We start from the raw sequence: 21,833 nt of genomic DNA on the forward strand, positions 1-21,833 counted from the left end.
GAGAAAATCAATTAAAGAATTATATATTATGTTATTTATTGTAAGTATTTTTATTTTTCCACTTCAATTTAAATAATAATTACTTACTTCACTAAATCAAATGTTTTACACCATTATTTACTGATATTGAGGAGACAGCATTTTTAATGGCCAGGGGCGGCAAAAAATATGACCAGGATATTGATAACCGCAGGTACTAGTACGCAGTAGAACCACGTACTAGACAACAAGAGCAGGGTATTTCTGAAGCTATTTTATCAACATAACAGCAATACCGCAGCTGCATTTCCTGAATATCAACCAGGGGGCACGGTGGCTTAGTGGTAGAGCCTTTACTTCTGGTGCATGAGGTCCCTAATTCGATCCCTGCCCAAGTAAGTTTGTGGTGGACAACATCGCGGCCGTGGGTTTTCTCGGGGTACTCCCATTTCCTCCCACACTCTCATCCCACTAATTCTTCCATTATTAATCACTTGCCTTAATCATCGTCTTTCTCAGCTTAAAGGACATAATCGTAGGACGCTAAACTGAAAGATTTCATTTCCTTTTATTTCTCAATATCACCCACATTGTGCTTCGCTAGGCATAGCTCATCATGTATAAGACCTCCTCCATAACACATCTGGTGAAGATAGCATAATCACATCCAAGTGCTTGTCCTTCCCGATCACCTGACATGCTCTGGTCTTAAGATCGTTTTGGAAGTGTCAATCTGAAGGCAGTGGCGGATCTAGGACAGGGCCGGGGGGGCCTAGGCCGCCCAGTTTTTTCAGTGAAAAAATAATTTAAGCTATTATTTATATATTTTTGAAAGTTTATACAGTATATACCTATCATAGTCTGGGTACTGTCTGCCCCCCCCCCAGTTTTTACCTTCTAGATCCGCCACTGTCTGAAGGGAAGTATACTACTCTAAGTGGTATCGACTCGACCCATGGAAATGTTTCGCTCAGAACTGCAGCAAATTGTTCAGCTTTTGCAAACTGTCCTGAACAGAGACGGACTACAGTTCGAGCTCATTTTGTAGCTAGTGGACATTATGTAAACGAAAATATGATATCGTTTATGTCAACATTAAAAAAAAACAATAAATAAATAAAACACACATTCATTATTCCTTTTAGGGGCCGCGGTGGATCAGTGGTAGAGCGTTCACCTCTGGTACTTGGGATCCCGGGTTCAATCCCAGCCCCCGCCAAGTGAACTTTGTGATGGACAAACACCGTGTGCGTGGGTTTTCTCGGGGTTCTCCCGTTTAATCCCACTTTCTTCATTCCACCATTTCATTCATTACTCATTATCACCGTCTCCTTTAGCCTAACCGGCATAATCGTGGGACGTAAACCTCAAAGATTTCATTATTCCTTTTTCCTCATAATCTTAGCAATGTCTTCAGAAAGTCTAATGTTCACCAGATCATTAGTTCTGCGTCTAGAGTCAGTTGAATAGAGGAAGTTTAAATATAACCAACCCAATGTTGAGCCATGTGTCCACAAAATTAACGAAAAGCGAGTTAACAATAGTTAAACAGAATTACTATTAAACAGTGTTGATAATATTAAAGCAATATTTCTTGATCTTCACTCGTTTAATATTTCGTGACCTTAGTTTGACAAGGTTCTAACTGACATTTTTGTCAAAATCAAGTTACATACAGTACGTAACACTAGAAATCGAGCTTTATTCAAGTATGTGACTCTTATTGTTGTAACCTAAAAAATAGACCGTCTACTAGTTTGACAAAGTTTTAACTGCTTCTGACTGTAATATAGTATTCAGTTTGACAAGATTCTAACTGCAATTTGAGAAGTTGTAAGCTACATAAGTATTCCTCTTTTTTTTATAATTTACATGTGCACATTTCTGTGTTACTTCTCTAACATTCGAGTGATAGTTAAATTGTAAGATTTATTCTTTTAACTTACCTGGAGAAGTAAATGATATATTTCTTCCATTATTTTTTTAGTCACTCCAATTGTCAGCGCAGAAATTTGTTCCACATCCTGAACCGTGCTATATAAAAATTAACTAAATAGGTAAATCGTACATGTTAAACCTGATTGATGAAAGTTTAATACGTATAAATTTATTTGTAGCAAGGCTCTAAACTCTGCAAAGTACATATGACGATTACTGCCATCTATTGGTGTAAAATATACAAAATTTCAAACTTGGGCTTCGTAATTCAATGTGTGTTCAGCATAATGAAGAGGGATCAAGCAGAAATTGAGACGAGACTAAAACTCAAAAAAACAAGGAAAGCTAAATATCGTTATAAGTATTATTTTCATTGCTTCTTCAATGTTAAATGGGAAGAGGTTTAAGTGTGCAAAACGTTTTATTTGTCGACCCTCGACATATCCCAAAAACCTGTATATGCTGCCCACAAAACCAAGACTATGAATGCAAACACACCTACTGTAGGTCAAAGGCAAAACAACAGTACTAGTCGTCGAAAGCCAAACGGGAAAGCAGATTTTGCAACGGAACACATAAAACCTTTCCCAATCCCATCCCATCACTGCTGAGCTGATACCAGTAGGTTGTACCTAGGAAGTCATCTGAACATTGCAAAAATATATAATCTCTACATTGAAAAATGCCAGAATGAAAACCAAACACCAATTAAGAAACTAATGTACGTACTACCGAATATCTGGAACTGAGTTTAACTTAGGTTTTCATTTACCAAAAAGCGGCAGATGTAATGTGTGTGAGGTGGATAAGGTGGCGAAAGAGACTGAAACCTTAAGTAGTGAGCATAAGGACAACTATGAGAGACATATTTTGCGCAAGGCCCAAATGAAAGAACACAGAAAAAGGAAAAAAAGAAAACAAAGATCTTCCAGTCCTTGCCTTCGTTTTGCGAAACGTTATAATATGTTCCCACGCAGATAGACGTAGCTTATTTTATAGGAAAAAATTAAATGTTTACAACTTTACCACATTCTTTACAATAGCAAAAAAGTGTATTGTGCTATCTGAAACGAAACAACGGCAGGGCGTGCAGGGAATGACATTGCGAGTGCTTTCAGAAAAATATTGCACGCAATGCTCGAAGAAAATCAGATCACAGAACTGATTACTTGATCCGATTCCAGTGTACCACAAAACCTTAATTCCCATATATCATATACAGTTTTGAACTTTTTGAGAGAAAATCCGATTCCAGTGTACCACAAAACTTTAATTCCCATATATCATATACAGTTTTGAACTTTTTGAGAGAAAATCCGATTCCAGTGTACCACAAAACTTTAATTCCCATATATCATATACAGTTTTGAACTTTTTGAGAGAAAATCCGATTCCAGTGTACCACAAAACTTTAATTCCCATATATCATATACAGTTTTGAACTTTTTGAGAGAAAATCCGATTCCAGTGTACCACAAAACTTTAATTCCCATATATCATATACAGTTTTGAACTTTTTGAGAGAAAATCCGATTCCAGTGTACCACAAAACTTTAATTCCCATATATCATATACAGTTTTGAACTTTTTGAGAGAAAATCCGATTCCAGTGTACCACAAAACTTTAATTCCCATATATCATATACAGTTTTGAACTTTTTGAGAGAAAATCCGATTCCAGTGTACCAACAAAACCTTAATTCCCATATATCATATACAGTTTTGAACTTTTTGAGAGAAAATCCGATTCCAGTGTACCACAAAACTTTAATTCCCATATATCATATACAGTTTTGAACTTTTTGAGAGAAAATCCGATTCCAGTGTACCAAAAAACTTTAATTCCCATATATCATATACGGTTTTGAACTTTTTTAGAGAAAATCCGATTCCAGTGTACCACAAAACTTTAATTCCCATATATCATATACAGTTTTGAACTTTTTGAGAGAAAATCCGAATATTAATTCTGTATCAATGAAATACTCTCTTCCAGAACATTCCTGTGTTCAGGAAGTAGATCGTATACACCGTACAATTTTTTAAAAAAATGAACAAGACAGACTTTTATTCTCCTTTGGGTTTCGTAAGAATATTGAAGAGTGTACACCGTCACAACTCATACCATGTAATTCAGAAAAGGCCGAGTGACTTGAAAGACTTTCTGGACGACAGTAAAACTTCGAAATTATAAAACCATTCCATTCAATCAAGTAGCTAACGTGATGTTTATTCAAGAATTCACTACCATATTGTTCAAATCAAGGCATGACAGTTCGAGCCTGTTAATGCAGCAAATATAACATTTCTAGAAACTCGAACACGACGGGCCAAAGTGTCATGTTTCAGTAGTAGTTTGAATGTTTTTGACATCAAACCAAAACAACAAAAGCGTTGTGTGGGGTCTTCAGAATTAAAAAAAAGACATTAAAGAGTCCCTTCTATTGACGCCTCTGGAATACAACTAGTATTATACTGCACTGTTAAACTTGTAGCTAGTATTCGACACATATTTCATGTAATTAAAATATGAATAGTTAATCTGCTCAATTGCAGTTTCAGCCTTATCGCCCTAAGTCACGAATATTTTCTTTCTTCATTATGGTTTGACAAGGTTCTAAGGGCAGCTAGAACCTTGTGCCTCTGTAAATGATCGTTTCAGTAAGACAATGTTCTAACTGCATTTTACTGATTGTCCTAAAGGTGGATCACTAGGTGTTCCCAGTGGTATGCTAAACGCTGCTTGAATAGTGCGGCGTTGCCAGATAGTGTCGAGTGTTTACTGAAGCAGATAATAAAGGAAGTAATCATGGAATTCTGTTTGGATACTTACTAGAGAAATTAGTCTTCGACCCTTACCGCAATTCCGCTTCTCGAACTGCAACGCTAGAATCCAGGAATTTTCTTTTTGTGACTACTACAGTATACGTACAAATTTGGCAACAACGCATTATGACGTTCTGCACAAGTTTCGTATCAAAATCTATTTCCTTAAATGTAAATTAATATTTAAATAAAATATGAAACATAACACGAAAGACAGTCAAACAAAACATTTATTTCGTAATAAGATCGTTTACTTTAAAATACTTTACACATACAAATAAACATTTCGTAAAAGTGAGCACTTCTTGTAAGATCATACAGGAAGTGCCATCTTGTGTGCTCATTGTAAAACGAATCAAAATTTTCTTTTCTTTGTTACATTTTTCGATATCAGGAGACACAACCAAATGAATCAGTGTCTTGTGTTGTAGCTGAAACATTACTCTATCTTATAGTACAATATTTATAATATGTAACGTTCCATTACGCAGTAGTTAAGGCAATGAGCTAAAATATGTGCTGACTTCCGGGTGGTGATCCACCTAAACAAGAAAAGTAAAGCCCCATTTCCAACATCAATTATTTAAATATAAATCTTATTGGCAGTTAATCATTGTATAAAAATGTCAAAATGATTAGTTTATAAATGAAACAACTATAGGCTAATAAAACTTTAAATTCGTTCCTCTCAAAATATAGTCACGTGCAGTTAGAACCTTGTCAAACCAAGGCCACGATTTATGTACTTCGAAACAAATTAACTTTCAAAATAATTTGGTTTTACCCATTGTAAAAGCTACTTTCAAATGTACCAGGAAAACATTCATATTGTTAGGATTTCGTGCGGCTATTCCTACGGCTTCTGTAACAGTTGACTATTCCTATACTATTTTACAGGACTGAAACTTCTTTCTCACACTGATATGGAATGAAAATGACATTATATATTTCCTGTCAGTTTTGTGAATTATTTTGATAGGTTTCTCGAGCAAAAGTTGAACCGGATATATTAGCAAATGTAAAACTTTTGAACAGAATAATTCCGAAATTTAAACTTAATAACATATTGTTTGCACCTAGACGTGAAGTTATATTTAATTAATGCTAAGAATTGAGGAATAATTCGTACTAAATGGTAAGCCTCAGAATATATACCAACAAATTGTACTAAAGAGCCAATATGGCTTCCTTCTGGTTTGTGCAGTGCATTTTATTAATATTTTATACTTTTTTTTTTTTGATGTTCTTTCTGTTTCATTTGGCTAAACCCTGATTCATCTAGCATCCTTGTGAGTAGTTACAAATTTAGTTTATTTGTTAGTTAGTTTGGCTAAATGAGCAAAGTGCTTGGCTCACTTGCGCATTTTATTTAATTATTTAATGGATATATAGAATATTTGTAGTCTTTTGGAGCAGTCTTACAAGTACTGTTAAGACTTCCGTCACTGTTAAGAGTACCTTCGTGCTCCATATCAGCTTCACCTGGTGGTCCACAACAATATACCGTACAACCAAGGGCGCCGATTTCTATGTAACTTTGGGGGGAGCATTCATAAAAAAAATACATATAACAAGAAAAAATACACATAAAAATGCATATTTATAAAAATACAGGGGGGCTCACATGAGCTTCGGATGGGCCGAGCCCCCAAGGATCGGCGCCCTTGCGTACAACAAGCCCAAAAGTGCTTTATCTTCGTTGACTAAATACCGGTATGTTTAATAAAATACAGTAATGCACTTCATATAGTATCGTAGCTTCGATTGTATTTTTCCAGCTTTATGTTTTTCTCCAATCAATACCCATACATCTTAAATAAATGTGTAAAAAAATGAAATGAAATCTTTGAGTTTTACGTCCCACGGTTATGCCGGTTAGGCTAAAGGAGACGGTGATGATGAGTAATGAATGAAATGGTGGAATGAAGAAAATGGGAAAACCCCGAGAAACCCCCACACACACGGTGTTTGTCTGCCACAAAGTTCACTTGGTGGGGGCTGGGATTGAACCCGGGACCCCAAGTACCAGAGGTGAACGCTCTACCACTGAGCTACCGCGGCCCCAAAATAAATGTGTAGTTTGTGCGATAGTCAAGTGTGCTTTATTCAACATACAGAATTTCGTTCAATTGAAATGAAATCTTTCAGTTTAACGTCCCTCGGTTATGTCCTTCAGGTTAAGAGAGGCAATGATTAAGGCAAGAGGTTCATGACAAAAGGATTAATGAATCAGAATGTGGAAGGAAACGGGAGTACTCTAGAAAACCTACGGACATGATGTTGTCGAGGGATCGAACCAAAGACCCCACGTACCAGAGATAAGCGCTTTAGCACTGAGCCACCGTGCCCCGCTTTGTTCAAGTGAGTGTCACTGGGGATCTAGTGTTGGAAAATAAGTTAAATTTATTGAATTATAATAGTTTATGCCTGTTTAAACAATTATAGAGATGCCCAAAAGTAGGTATACAGACCGGCATAGATCAAGTATGACATTAATTTATTAAGATAAGGAATTTATTTGTTTTGGTTTGTTTCAAGCTTACGGTATAAGTGAAAATAAATTAAGAACAAATAAGGAAGGAACTAAGTCAGTACCTGTATGGATAACAATAAATAAATAAAATGTCATGCCCGATCAATACGGGACTCTATACCTACTTTTGGGCCACTCTGTATAATATAGGGGTTGTGAAATAGCAATTTTCATTTTAACTGACTTTTTTCATTATCCGACCCGTTCCCGGGCCCCTGATAATCGGTCCATAGTTAGTCTAGTGTACTTAACCCTAGGATGTACATCACTAGAGCTTTTGAGGGAGTCATATCAGTAAAAATTAAAACTTTTTGTCAGTTCAAACTAAGGGTAGAGAACTTGGTGTTCTTAATTCTTGATTCATATATACAAGAATTGCTGTATTACGTAACTTGTGTTAATGTAGTATCGAAGTGATAAAAGTTACATTATTTACCTATGTGACTTCCTTCAAGATTCCCACTGATGTACAGTCTTGTTCAAGAAACCCGTCACCCATATCTGAACTGAACATAGAATAATTTAGTGGATTAAATTAAAAATCGTACAGCAGTCTAAAAAGATTGGCATTTTATTGATTTATTTTCTGTGATCAATAAGAAGGCAGACAGGGGTCTGCGGTGGCTCAGTGGTAGAGCGTTCACCTCTGGTGCTTGGGGTCCCGGGTTGAAACCCTGCTCCCGCCAAGTGAACTTTGCGGTGTACAAACACCGTGTACGTGGGTTTTCTCGGGGTTCTCCCATTTTCTTCATTCGGCCATTTCATTCATCTCTCATCATCACCGTCTCCTTTAGCTTAACCGGCATAATTGTGGGACGTAAAACTCAAAAAAAAAAAAAAAAAAAAAAAAAGAGAGAGAGAGAGAGAGAGAGAGAGAGAGAGAGAAGGCATAGCTTTTCAAAGCAACGTGGGTGGTAAGAAATTTTTGGGCCAGGACTGTAATCTTTGCTGTCGCAAATACCAGTCAATTCAACATTTTGCCAGCAGATGTCTATGTCAACTGTTTACGCCACCTTACGACTGAATTATGAAGTTCTTGCATAAGTCACTTTTAATATCTTCGAATCGTTAATACTAACTGTAACCATAAAACCAACTTAGAACTGTTTGCATTTGTATCTTAGGTTTTGGATAAGGTGGACGACAGTACTCCAGCAAAAGTCAGTGTTTAATGAAAAGTTTAAAATATATATATATATATATATATATATATATATATATATATACACATTCGACGGGGTAAGCATCCAAATTTGCTTGTCCATTGAACACCGCACACGCTTGTGTTATTTCTGCCCAAAATTTCAACAAAAATTTCAGAGTGCGGACATTACACTGTATCTTGCAGTTCATAAGTTTACTGGTACTCGCAGTGTCTGAAGCAAATTAAAGGTGTTAAGAAAGCAAGCGAAAATACCACCATTCTATATTACTATATACGGAACTTATCTACGCAGATTTGAGATGTTTTTTTGAGATGTGAGTAATTGATGGTAAATACTCCTATTTCCCTATTTCATAAACAGTAGCTAATAATAATAATAATAATAATAATAATAATAATAATAATAATAATAATAATAATAATAATAATAATAATAATAATAATAATAATAATAATATACTACTGATTACTTGATTGATTAGATTTATATAGTGACGTTATCGGCCAAGCGATTTGTCCCCCAGTGGCGATTCTAGGCAAGGGCCGGGGGGCCTAGCCCCCCAGTTTTTTGAGTGGCAAAAATAATTTAAGCTATTATTTATATATTTTTGAATAGTAAACTCATGATATACCTATCATAGACTGGGTTCTAGCTGTTTTCACCTTCTAGACCCACCCTTGTTGTCCCACTAGAAGGCCAATGGCTGACGCACGCTTACTTTTATTTTAAACTATTGTCAATTACCCGTTTCGCCGAATTAAAATAAGAAAAATTAGTAATGTTCCGTTAGTCAGTACCTTTTTACTATTGCTGAAGCGTTCCTGATATCGGTCATTTTCGATCATTCCCCAGGTTTCAGGGCTGAATTTGGATTTAAACGGCCATGGAAGTGTCACTGTTTATCTCAGCGACACCAAAAAAACTATGGAATTGACACTAATATCGGTCATTTCCGATCGTTTTTTTAATATCTCCCCCTCCCGTAAGTTGTAGCATCAAAGTGAATTGACAAAAAACCATCTCACGCCCGAACCTCATCTATGTTGAAATTTTGATCGAGATAGGTCGGGTGGTTCAAGGGATTAAGAGTCACAAACATTCGTTTTATTTATAGAGATCAAAAAGTTCGAAAATTTGTGGTTCAAATACAGATTCGGCATAAAACAGAACAAAATATAAAGATTAAAACCGAAGTCGTGAAAAGCAAAAGAAGCAGAAGAAGAAAAAGAAGAAGAAGAATGAAAAACAAAATGTAAAAGATATAATAAGAAAATAACTAAACACAAGTGAGTTCCGTTCCACAATGTGAAACAACAGTAGACTTGAAACTATGTCGATTCAATACTTGAGCTTGAACTAGTACATGTATAACTACTGGTTGCAATAGATTAATAAGATCGAAGATAGAACTTGTTCCTCGGACGATGAATTCTTATCAAAATTCCATTACTCGCTATGTTTTACTGTTTTCGTTCTATGGCGATAAAGTTTGAAACCGGAAATCATTAATTTGATTGAATAGAGGGTTCAGGGAGGAAATAATAGCTACTCGTCGGAAGCTGAATCGGTAGCAGAAAACTGCATCTTGATATCTCGCACCGCTTTTGCTTTACGGAAATCAGTATTGAAACCGGAAGTAGTAGTAAATTTTCAACCACTTCCGGTTTTGGTAGAATGTTCGGTATAGTCCTGGTATGTTGTCTTGAGACGCTGAGTCGTTTGCAAGAAAACGCTTTTCGCTCTCCCTTACCGTTTTCGTTGTACGGAGATAAACGTTAAAACCAGAAACAGCTAATTTGAACGCCTGCTAGGCTATATTTAATTATAATTCTAATTGAACCAGTGATCAAATGTAACTACACTGAACCCACAGGTTACAAACCCTTTTGGTTCGTGAACAAATTGGTTTATTAACGAGTTTTGTGAACAATATTTCGAAGTACACCTCTACCCACAATTCCACGCACGCAGCATGTTTTTGCATGTTTGTCGCAAATATTGTGTATCAGAGTGCTTTGTTTTTGAGTACTTTTTGTGTTTTATAATCCTCATTCTGTTTCGTTTATTTGAATACCACTTATTTGCCTCTAAAAAGTATGTGTTATTTTTATTATCTGTGCTTATGTGACTAGAACGAATTCATTGTACGTGGGATGATCGGAGAAACATTAGAAAGCTTCTTATGGCTCATATGTAAAACATAGCTGGAAGATCAACAGACCTGATGATAGAGAACACTAAATTCTAGTTCTCGATGTAATCACCTTTTATGTTGAAGTACTTGTCACAACGGTAGATGAGGTAATCAATCACATGTTAAATAATGGTGACCAGCCATGTTTTGCATTAGAACAGGGAAAAGGTGAAAGTTTCGGGGGGCTAGGTCAGGACTGTAGGGAGCTCTAGTCGTTCCCAGCGTAAACGATGAATACACTCAACAGTTGTGTGTTTCCGCTAAATGGGGTCTGGCATTATCATTCAGAAGAATCGAACCACGGCTTAAGAGAGCAGGACTTTTTTGTCTGATAGCATCTAGCAACTTCGGAAGTGTCCTGCAATACTTTTCAGCATTCACAATTTCTCTTTGTTAGAAATAATCGATCAGTAGTACACCTGACACGTCCTAGAATACAGTACACAAAACTCCTGGACGAAGCAACCACTTTGATTTTATTCCGTGGAGAAGTTGAAGGCTTCCATAGCATGAGTGCCTGCTTCGTTGATGGGGTGAACAGATGCTATATTGTTTCATCACCAGTCACTACCCAGTGAAAAATAAAAAACGATTCCTCTTAGCTGGGTAACGTCGTGGGATATTCAGAGACGACGTCGCCAGTCTGGTTGTCTTATGCTTCTCAGATAGTGCCCGTGGCATCCATTTCGCGCACACTTGTCCATATTAACCACAATGTTCTCTACAATATTACATGATAGTTCCAGCTCAGCCGATATTGAGCGTAATGTTCTTGTTCTGTCCATACCAATACGCTCATTCAGACGATCACAGTTCACGTCGTCGGTGATTGATGAACTGGACCGCTGTGTCCAGGGTTGTCATTAACAATAGTGATCCGTCCTTCTTTGAAGGCACAATACTACTTCTCTACATGTTTCCTTGAAATTGAGCCCTCCCCCTACACCTCCAGAATTTGCCTATGAGGTGAAAGAAGGAGTACTGTTTTTGGCCCTCAGAATCTCATCACTGACCTCACTTCTACTCTTAACCAGTTTTACAAATAAGTCACTATTTTAAATATCTGCTTCTCGGACATACACGGTCGAATCCGAAGTCCTCAAACCTGCAACAAGACAAGCATGTTATTAATCTACAAATAAATTTTCGTTAAGTTGCAACAGAATAACACTAGAGTTATAGCCTTGTAACATTTTCTCCGATCATCCTTCGCATTTACATTAATTTCAATGGCAAAAATAATTTTGGTTTACAAACATTTCAGTTCACGAATACCGTGACGCAACGGATTAAGTTCGAACAACACACGAGCACACTGTATATTGTAAGGTTCTGCATGTCTTCATATCATGCAATAACTATGTTTGTACTACACGTGTTGACAGTAAACAAGTACAACGCAGACGACACGCCAGCAGTCGGCAGGACGGAGATCACCGAAGATAGCCGACATTTTAGGATAAAAGACAGGAGCACGCCTCAACAAGCATCATACTGAGATACGATAGTGAAGCAAGAAGACGTGCGCTTTTTTGCTCTCGCGATCCGTGTGATACTTAGTGGAAATAAAGACAATCTTTCCCAGAGTTTATTACAAACACTCAAAGTCACTCTGTGAACTCTCTATAATGTTGTGAAAGTGATAGTTTCAGTGGAAAGTGCTGTGATTTAGCTAGCTATTTTGTAGAGTAGTGTGTGCACGTGCATGCTTGTTCGAACAAAGCACTGCACACACTCCTGCCGCTAAAGACACGCCAGAAAAGTAGTCGTTCAGGAGCGCGGACCCGAAAGAAAGCACCCGCGCGTGATTGGCCGAATCCGCTTCGAGACCTCGCTTCTGATTGGCTGTTTCAAACAAGCTATCTGCCAGCCCTTAAAAGGCAGAACTCAGGAGCTCTTCGCTCATTCCGCCACGGCGAGTGGTGGGAACAGCACGTCGAGACCAAATATCCCAGAATATATAGTGCATTAGTAAACTTTGTACAAGTATATACTCCCATATGAATAAACTCTTATCCTACTAAGAACTATCTCAAGTGCAACAAGTAGTAATACAGTGATAGGCAAAAAGAAAAATTGGCCGGTCGGGAGCACGTCCAAAAAGCTCCCGACGCTCCCCCCCAGGGATCGAATAGTAGTGATTCAAGGCAAAGCGGCCCTTTCAAGAGCCACACCAGAAATAGCACTGTTACGTCAAACCATGAACCAGGGGAACACTCCAGCCCCCGCCCCTCGCAAGAACAAGACATCATCCGCCAAGGGCCCCCGCCCCCGGAAAGCCCCCCCCAGCAATCTCAACTCCGTTACGAAGCAACTCCAGGGCCTAAAGTTCACTGCCTTAGGCCCAGTCAGAAAACGCAGGGTTACAATCAAAACAAAGAAGCCAGCAAGAAACCCCCAAGAACCCCCCCTGGTGAAAATGCAGGAGGACCCAGCACCAGCTTCAGAGTCACCGGCGCATCTCCCCCCACTGGAGCAGAATGAAGAAAAGCCACCAAATCAGGAATTGAAGGAGCAACAGCACCCCCGCCCCCCCGGAAGACGAAACCAACTCCGATGAAGGATTTCTTCAACCCCCCAGGAAGTCACTAAAACGGGCTCCGTCCGGGCCAGTCAGCTCCCTGGTGGAATTCCGCACTGAGTGCCGAAACAGATTCACCGCCCTGACCCAAGGGGACCAGCACCAGATAACCCCCCCTCAGATGGACCATCAATGACTGAAGTGGAAATGGGAGAAGAAGAAGAGGCGCCCAGAGCCCCCCCTGACCTACGCCCCAAACAAGTTCCCCCCATATTCATATATGGAGTGAAAAAGCAAAACACACTGATGAAGACACTAGCAGCCACGCTGGATGCTCCCCCCAAAGTGTTGTTCAACTCGGACTACATTAAAATCCATTGCACGAACATGCGAGATCACGCAAAAGTGGAAACGTTCTGTAAACAACAGAACTACCCCTACTCGACAGAGCTACCGAAGACCGTCCGCCCCATGAAGGTGGTAGTACGGAAACTGCCAATTGACACGGAGCCGGAGGACATCAAGACTGAACTTCAATCTCTGGGATTTCCTGTACAAGCAGTGCACCAGATGCGTGGCAGACCGGACGCTCAGGGCACTCGGCCCCTCTTCCCTCTCTACCTCGTTTCTCTGGAACGAACCTCAGGCATGAAAAACATATATGAACTAGAAAGACTTTTCTGGTATAAAGTGGTCGTTGAACCATATGAAGGTAATGACATCCTGCAGTGCCATCGCTGCCAACGCGTTGGCCACTCGCAGCTAACCTGCCATGCTGTAGCCCGATGCGTGAAGTCTGGGGAACTCCACGTGACTCAGGAGTGCCCCAAGAAGAATCGAGACTCGCCTGCGAAGTGTGCAAACTGTCAAGGAGCACATCCTGCAAACTATCAAGGTTGCTCCTACATCCAGGCAGAGAAGAAGAAAAGGACGAGCAACAAGCAGCAGTTCCCAGCTCCCGCTGCCGACCCGCCCAACCCTGCCCCAAGCAACGCTCAAAGCAAGACTCCACATCAAGCAGGATCATCCAAGAGCAAGGAGCCCAGAAAACCACCAACGCAAGAAGACCAGCCTCCCGAGCCTACTACCCCACCCGCCACAGAGCAGACTCCAGCAACAGCACCAGCAACAAGACCAGAAACCAGGCAACCACGGACCCAGAATGCGCAGGCGCCCCAACCTGCAACTGACGCCGCAGCACCAAACGCGGACCCAGCAGTGACAGCCACAGACTCCACACGACCAGCCACTAACCCCCCACCATCAACCGCAGACTCACCAGCGTCAGCCACAGATACACCAGCGTCAGACTCCAGCCTGGCATCCTCCATCCGAGAAACCCTCAGCCTGCTGTCCGGCCTGAATGTCAAGAGCTTCCTCCAGAAGCTCAAGGAGGGCATCCAGAAGATCGCAGCAGCCAAGGATCCCATCACGAAGATGACCACGCTCCTCGACGTCGCCGCCTCCCTCATCGATGATGGCACGCAATAGGACAGTCGTACACCGAGCGGTTCGCATGGTCTGCTGGAACGCGGAAGGCATCAGTAAACAGAAGGCGGAATTCAAGGACTTCCTAGTACGTGAAGACATAGACGTAGCCCTACTCTCCGAGACTCACTTGAAGCCTCATCTGTCCCTCAGGGTGCGTAACTACACTACGTACAGGAACGACCGTCAGGGAAGAAAAGGAGGTACGGCAGTCCTGATCAAAACACAGATACCGCACGACCACCTTCCACTTCCAGCCATGCAGTCCATCGAAGCGACCGGAGTCACGCTGCACTCACCGGATGGGCCCCTGCACATCGTGTCAGTGTACAGAGCTCCAGACAACAGACTCCACCCTCCAGACCTTCTGCTGCTCCGAAGACTTGGACACCGCGTGCTGCTTGCAGGAGACTTCAATTGTAAGCACCCGGCGTGGCACTCCAGAGTGTCCAACGAGAATGGCAGGGCGCTCCACCGCGCGCTCAGGCAGATCGACCTTATCCCATCGGCACCGAGGGAACCCACACACTTCCCACGGAACGGAGGACAACCCAGATGTGCTGGACATCACCCTTTCGTCCAACACCGCAATCCTGGATGGGCCAGTTGTGCTGCATGACCTCCAGTCTGATCACATACCTGTGCTTTTCTCTGTCGTAGTACGTCATCACCTTCCAGTGTACAACCTGCCGAAACAAACTTCCACCAACTGGGACGATTATACCCGTCAGCTGACGCACATGATCGACACCAGACTTCCAGTGAACACCCCGGAGGACATTGACACCGCTGTTCAAACACTGACCACAGCCATTCGGTCAGCGTACAGACTGGCGTCAACCACGCAGCAACAACAAGGCCACCAAAAACAAGAAGACCTCCGCACGGCAGTGTTGATCGCGATCAAACGCTGGTCCAGACGCCGTTGGCAGAAGACCCGCCACCCACAATACAAGACATTGTGGAATGCGATGACGAAACGGGTGAAGAACCGCCTCCAGCGACAGACCTACGCCGCCTGGGATGAGAAACTTCGAGCCATAGAAGCACCGTCGCGGGATTTTTGGCAACTCCTCAGGACAGTGTCACGCCCACCGGGACCTCCACGCACCCAACCACTCAGAGGTCAGCACGGACTTGTATACAGCCCAGCGGATCAAGCAACCGTTCTTGCCGACCATCTGCAAGAAACGTTCCGGCTAAACCCCACTCCTTCTGACCTCCCCACGGAAGCAGCAGTACAGGAAAGCCTCCGAACCCTGCAACAAGAGTACGAGTTTCCGCCAACAGCTCTGACGACACCGAGGGAACTGACAAACATCATCAAACGGCTTCACAGCAGCAAGGCAGCAGGCTCTGACGCCATACCAACGCTCGCCCTAAAACGTGCACCTAGAAAGGCAGTGGTACTCCTGACACGAATCACCAACGGGATCATGAGGACTGGCCACTTCCCGTCATCTTGGAAGGAAGCTCGTGTCATCATGATTCCCAAGGCCAAGGGTCACACGACAGAGCCGAAGAACTACAGGCCCATCAGTCTCCTCTCCCACCTGGGGAAGATAGTAGAAAGAGTCGTCCACAGGAGAATGCTGGACCATGCAGAGCAGAACAACCTCATCCCGAAACATCAGTTCGGATTCAGGCCGGACCACAGCACCACCCACCAGCTGGTCCGAGTTGTGGACAAGATCACATTACAGTATAATGAAGGAGGTCACACCCTGGGTCTTTTTCTGGACATTGAGAAAGCTTTTGACAGGGTGTGGCACGACGGACTTGTCCACAAACTGCTCCAGGCGGGACTCCCTCAATATCAGGTGAAACTCATACAGAGCTACCTCCAAGATCGCAGCTTCAAGGTTTTCCGAGAAGGGCATCTCACGGACAGCAGACCGATCCAGGCAGGAGTACCACAGGGATCTTGCCTTTCTCCACTTCTGTATTCACTCTACACGGCTGACATACCGACGGACCATGGCACCTTTCTTGCTACCTACGCGGACGACACAGCTGTCTTTGCGCAGAACCGCAACGTCAGATACGTCGAAAGGGCAATGCAACGCCACATCACGAAACTGGAAGAGTGGACACAGAAGTGGAAAATCAAAGTCAATCCAAACAAAACCACACTGGTCGACTTCACTTGGGCACACAGGGTTAGAGCCTACAACTTGATGATGCACGGCAACATCCTCCAAGTCTCCAACGAAGCCAAGTATCTCGGAGTCATCCTGGACCACCGGCTGACCTTCCGACGCCACCTGTCAGACACAGCAACCAAGGCAACAAGAAGACTCGGCGCACTGATGGCAATCCTGCTTAGTGCCAGCTTCTCACATGAAGCAAGGAGGAACATCTACACTACATGCCTCCGACCAATTCTACTCTACGCACACCCGGCCTGGGAGCACGCTGCACCTACTCATCACAAACAACTACAGATCGTCCAGAACAAAGCGGCAAGAGCTATCACTCGACACGAAATCGGCACAACAACCGCCCAAACACACGAGGACCTGGAACTCCCCTTCCTCCAAGAAGTCAGGGAACAGCTCTCCGCCAGATTCTGGGCAACAGTCCACAATCACGCCAACGACGACATTGCAGCCATAGGAACAATCGCCCCCCGAAGAGCAACATTTCGAATGCCACGACCTCCGTAGGAATGTGATAGACTACAACGCCACCAAGGAGGGCTCGCGACAGTCGCAGCCCCAAAAACACAAATAGGAAGAAAAAAAACAAGCCAGAAGAACACTCAACATGGAAGGCAAGAGCAAAAGCTCGAAACTTAGAAAACTAAAACCCGCCAAGACCAACGAACGAACGAACGAACGAACAAGCATCAATCTATTCAGGTTGATCAAACCACCTAAAGTCCTAAGGCGCCCGGCCATTGGGTTCACTCTCTCTCTCACGTCGCCCGGTCACCAAGAGAGAGACACCTAATCACACAAAACTTATCCCCTCTCACGACGCCCGGTCAAAAGAGAGGAACCTCACCTACAAAAGCCCTACGACGCCCAGTCATTGGATTCCTTCCACTTTCTTACCTAAAATTATTAGAGGAACTATTTATTGTAATATATTTCTGTATTTAAGAAGATCTTTAGATAATGAGAAAGTCCAAATTCCCGTGTACGATAATTGCTCTACCTTACATAAACTGAGAGAATTTTACAATATTTTAAATCTGGCATCTATAGTCTTGATTTCATTGAAGGACCCGATTCTTTAGATAGCAGAGGCTTTACTGGTATATTTTGATCGCAACGAGGATCTTTCGAAACTTCTGGGCACTTTTTACGCATGTCCAAATGAGCATGCGATCGATCCAATTGTTATGCCAACTGTGAGTAATCTTCAATACAAAAATTGAATTTAAAGAAAAATAAGTCCCTAAATACGAGGGTCGGTCAAAAACTTATTTGCACTGCTTAAGAAAATAAAACAGGATAGAAATTTTATAATAACTTTATTTGTATCGTAAAGTTCCATTCACAATCTACTTTTCAACGTAATTACCTCCTTTAGTTACGCATTTGTTGAGACATGGTACAAGTTTATCTATGCCTTCTGCAAAGAAATCTCGTCCAATGCCCGATAACCATTCTTGGGCTGCAGCTTTCGTCTCGTCATCCGAGTGGTATCGTCACTTTGGAAGTTCGTCTTTCATGGGACAGAACACATGGAAGTCTCACGGTGAAAGGTCTAGGGTATAAGGCCCGTGTCGCAGTTGGTCTTCCCTCGCGCTCAGCGTCGCCAATACATATCTGTACGTCCGTTCTCAAACATGTTGCACAACTTTGCGATAGCTTGACGTGACATTGCATTTTCACCATGCACCTCATGCTACTGCCCATAAATATAAGTGCAGTTACACCTTTTCGCCCACCACAAAAAACATATCACTGCAAGCATTTCCAACTTGGACGCCTCATGCAGCTGTCGAAACATGTTTACGATATCAGAACACCTCCACTTGTCTCGTGAAAGCCGCTACGTCAAACGATACAGCTACATGTCTACAGTGTTGCCACACAGTTTCATCAAAATAGCCTTTGACGTAAAATATTTACGAAGGAGTGCAACTAACTTTCTGACTGACCCACATATTTAAAAGCTATACATCTCTTATTATATTAGTTTTTTTTTAATCTGAAAATATTTATACATTTCTTTCTTTCTTTACAGTTCGAACAACACTACTATTACTTCATCGCACTAATTAACGTCCTTTCGGTGAGTACAAATTACAATTGTCTTTCAAACAAAGTGAAATGTAATTTAAAATAACATTTGTTTTAATCAGAGTGAAACAAAGCTATTGGAACAAAGAGTCTGGTTCATATATAAAGGTAAATTTTCTTGAACGAAACTCCGAAAGGGGTTAAGGTGATCAGATAGCTACTTGAAGTTGGCGGATGTGTCATCTGTTAGAACAATGATATATCTGTACCTTCTTCTAACGTTTGTTTATTCCTAGCACTAACGTAAGTGCTACAGACCTCTTACGGAGAAATTTGTTATACCACACTAGAGTTTTGTAATAGGAGTTCAAGTTTCTACATTCGGATTAGTTTCAAACGTTATGACCATAACTTGTTGTTTGTAAAGTCAATAGACAAGATTAACCACTTGCGTACCATGGCACCCATATTGATGTCATAAAAAAAGTTTCCCTTATTAAGGGTCTATTAATCCTGGAGATGATGAAATTTGTTAGTGGGTAAAAGGTTAGAGTTAGTTCTACTATTTTTCCTTAGGTGACAGCACCTTACTATCTGATAGTAAATACAAAAAATGTTTTGTCTCAGTAAATGGCAGGCGTATAGGACCAATCAATTACAGTACACATGTATTTGTTCTGACGATAAACAATGAGCACTTTCGAGATCTATTTCGAGATCGGAAAAGGAAAACCCTTGTGTTTGATCAGTGTTGCCAACCTGAAAAAGTATAAAATCCGCTCAGAACATCAGAATTTCCCCTTTTCAGTCCAAATGTTCCACAATGCAAATAATTCTTTATCAGTAACGTGAATGCTCTTCTCACTCGCGCTCAATAACTATGCCCTATATAACGATCTACACAGTCTTTTAACGGTAAATGAAACCAGTATTACGGCACGCACATAGGAAAATGGCACCTGGAACGCAAGGGGTTAAAATAGACAGAGAAAACAATTTACTTAAAGATTACAATATCCCAAACGTTCGCAAAAGAACAAACGTAATATACAAGGGTCCGGATTGTAACTATCAGCTTTTATATATTATTACATTTCAACAACTGAGCTTTTCGTTAACAAAGCACTGCAAAAGCAATAGTACATTTCTGATTGTGAGTTTGGTTCAGGCAATATTCATATGTACATAACAACAATGGTGATGCTAGTGTCACTTAAACAAAGATGTCGATAAAGGAAAAATACAATGCATGTGGTGTATGCACAGACAGAGAGTCGTGTGCACCGAGAATAATCCGTTCACTGGACAGTTGTATATTGTACAAATAAACGGAGTCCTCTTGCTTACTACAGAAATCAGCACGGAGCGTACGTTATCCGTATGCTACATAGGCATTGGCCTTAGGTGTTACATCATGCCGCTGCAGGATGTTTGATATCTAACAGTCTACCTTATATTACATATATGTATGTTACCTTCGTCAGCTATATGTTATATACGTCCATTTGTATGTGAGATCCTGACTGCCTATATTGTTTCAGTACGACAGTACATACAGATGGAAATCTTATACAGAAAATATTATAAAACATGCGTTTTCAGTTATATGTTTGTTGTATGTTGTCCAAAATCTACAGGATTTACAAATGTAACATACGATTTTACGTACGCCACGTACAATTTTTTTCTCAATGTGCTAGTGTGATAAGTCTGATAACTCATATCTCCAGTTACGTCATTTACAGCGAAGGAGATATGAGTTTCATTTACAGCGTCATTTACAGAACTGTAGACTCCACCATTGAAGGGCTACCTTGATAGGAAAATTCCCATCCATTGATCAGATGTTCTAGTCTGATATGCTTGCCACTTTTTCTCCATATGCTACCCTCTGCTCTTCTTTCTTTAGGGGTACACCAAAAACATGGTGTACTTTAGGCAAAAGCTAGATATTCTACAAGGACTGGACCATATTCGTAACTTCTGTAGCACCTCAAATACAGTAAAGCCACGATTATCCGCGAGTGTCGCGATTTTTTTTAAACCCTGCTGCAAGTCGGGCTCAATAATTTTTCATATGTAGTCGCTGTTGATTAATACTCTTCATGCAAATAAGTACTGTATGTTCTAAAATATAAAATGTATTGTAAAAATCGATATTTCCAAATGTAGTGCACGTTTCGAAGTGCAACTCTGCTCTGATAAATATGAGTCGATTGTTGTAAGGTATAAAAAACGTGAATTGGGAAGAGTGATTTGCGTGATAGTAAATTAAGGCACGTTGTCACATTAGAAGAAGTTGTAGCTGTCGTTTTTTTTTTTTTTTTTTTTTTAAATCTTGAAACCCGATCTTTCTATTTACTCTTTACACATTACAACTTCCTGAACGCAAGAAAGGTATCACCACCCATGCAGCACTGCACTCTAGTGAACAAGCAGTGAACCTCCTCATTAAAAACGTGTGTTTTAGCGCACTCCCCCTCCCTGTCCAAAAGAATACGTTGTTTCAGAAGCGGCAAAACGGTTCTTTCCTTTATGTCAGTGGGAGGGCGACAGCAGGTAGCAAGCAAGACGTCCCAGAAAGTTGCACATTGTTCAACTCTTTGCAACATAGAAAAAAAATGTTGTGTGCCCCTTTCGAGACTATGTTTACATGGTAAAATATTATAGGGTTTCAAGATTTTATTTATGACAGCTACAAGTTCTTCTAACGTGACAACACGGTCTTACATTCATTGTTCACTTTGGAGTGAGACTCCGCGGGCCACCTCTGGAGGTTATTTTACGAACCTCAAAAAAATAAATAAATAAATAAATAAATAAAATAATAATAATAATAATAATAATAATAATAATAATAATAATAATCCTAGCCAATAACCGGGAAAATACAATAGGCCCTACAGAGTGCGAAGTTCGAAAAATTACTGACAAGTTGATTGCGCATCATAAAGTTTTATTTTGATTTTGTACAATAAAAAAACGTTTTTGTGCT

At 40.9% G+C, this 21,833-nt stretch overlaps 2 protein-coding genes across 2 annotated transcripts in view; one reads left to right on the forward strand and one right to left on the reverse strand.

Moving 5' to 3' along the window:
• Window positions 1–21,833, reverse strand: part of LOC145671370 (DNA ligase 3-like) — a 965,078-nt gene that overhangs the window by 653,669 nt on the left and 289,576 nt on the right. The gene's annotated exons all lie outside the window — the stretch shown is intronic.
• The window catches only part of CNMa (CNMamide), a 298,284-nt gene that overhangs the window by 105,909 nt on the left and 170,542 nt on the right, over window positions 1–21,833 (forward strand). Inside the window, exon 2 of the mRNA XM_081740444.1 lies at window positions 18,843–18,890. The gene's annotated coding sequence lies outside the window, so the exon portion shown is untranslated. The remainder of the gene's footprint in view (window positions 1–18,842; window positions 18,891–21,833) is intronic.

The sequence above is a fragment of the Thermobia domestica genome, chromosome 15 (assembly GCF_964235325.1).
Source record: "Thermobia domestica chromosome 15, izTheDome1.hap1.1, whole genome shotgun sequence".
NCBI lineage: Eukaryota > Metazoa > Arthropoda > Insecta > Zygentoma > Lepismatidae > Thermobia > Thermobia domestica.